Genomic DNA, 1,695 nt, shown 5'->3' on the forward strand with positions numbered 1-1,695 from the left:
AAGAATATTAATGATGCAATATAAAAAAGGATTCTTTATTGTGTACAAACCATGTCCAGATCCTGAGGCAGCAAAGTATCATGCAACTATAATACTCCCAGTTCAAAGCTTTAGTTTTAGTATACAGATATTTAATCTCTCCAAACACGCAACAGAAAAATTTAACATTAACATTAACATAAAATGTAATTTTTTGTCTCATCTGCCCATTGGAAATTGTACCAGTAGTGCTGTAAAAGATCCAGATATTGTTTAAGAAACTTGATATTGTTTTTTTGTTAGTTTTTTACCTGTTTCTCCCCTGTTCTAACACTTTTTCAATAATCTATTTTTTGCTGTCTTTCCTGTAGTATAAATGTTTTATTGTGTGCAACAGGAGCCTGCAGATTATTTGACCTTTGTTTGCGTATGTACCGTATATCATTGAGTGTAATATTTGTTGTAAATTTCTTAATTTGCCTGACAATAGGATAAAAATCAATAATTGTAATGTTAAATAAATAAAATAAGTGTTGATTTTTGTTGTTGTTGTAGCAGAACATGTTTAGCCCACAATTAAACTGGCTTATTTTTAATAATCTTACTTATCTTACTTGAACCATTTGTCCTATAAATTTGGAGCATTGCAAACTGTTGTATCAATTATATTTTTAATTAAGACAGATTAATGTGAGTAGACAGTTCAAGCAGAAGTCCACCCTAATTCAAAAAGTTTTGAAAATATAATGTATATGTTTTTTATTCTACATTTTATTGTTCAAAACTGTATGTACAACACTTTAACGTAAGTTTACATTCACTTTGATAGAAGAATCAATCGATAAGAGTCTGTTAAGATCATATCGATCTTTTTCGAACTAAAAGCGATCGTGTCACTTTAGAAGACATTAATTTAACAGCTGGTGTCATATGGATGATGTTTATGTTGACTGTCTGTGATTTTTGGAGCTTCAAAAGTGAAATCTCCATTCACTTGAATTTTAAGGACCTACTGAGAAGAGATATTTTTATAATTTTCTTCAAATGTGTTTTGGTGAAGAAAGAAACCTGGGATATCATGAGGGTGAGTAAATAACAAGAGAATTTTCATTTTATGTGAACGATCCCTTTAACTTTTTGAAGCTGCTGTTCCCAGCATGCTACGGGCTTGAATAATTAATGAGCTTGCATGGTTTAATTTTCATATTTTTGGGGTTTACTTTTTTGCCGATGAAGGAAATTGAAGAAAAATTTAAAATTAGAGATGTCCACAAAAAAGAAGGAGAAAAAAAGAAGTGCTATTCCATTTTAATACGTTTACATGCAGAAGTTCTGTAAGGAAAAGTTACTGTACTAACTGAAACGTTTAAGTTACATTTATTCACTCAATCAATATTATCTCATGAAGATAAGTGATTTTACTTGATTTTATACTATAAAAACGTACTTAAAAACTGTTCAAAAAGGTGTGAAATAAAAATCTATCTGGTCGTTTAATACAAACTATGTGCTAATAAATAATAAATAAATGGTGGAAATAACAGTGTCCAGGCCAAATTAGGATTTCTGTTTTTCTTTACAAAACAGAAGACTATTGTCTTAGGGGTTTTTTGGCCATGAACTGCAGTTTAATGCAACTTGATTTGCTGTGTGGTGCTGCCCTCTACTGTCTAGAGTATGTGGTGCAGTTCTCCTGTCACTCCACTGCGTGAAACG

The sequence above is a fragment of the Xyrauchen texanus genome, chromosome 8 (genome assembly GCF_025860055.1).
Source record: "Xyrauchen texanus isolate HMW12.3.18 chromosome 8, RBS_HiC_50CHRs, whole genome shotgun sequence".
In the NCBI taxonomy this organism is placed as follows: Eukaryota; Metazoa; Chordata; class Actinopteri; order Cypriniformes; family Catostomidae; genus Xyrauchen; species Xyrauchen texanus.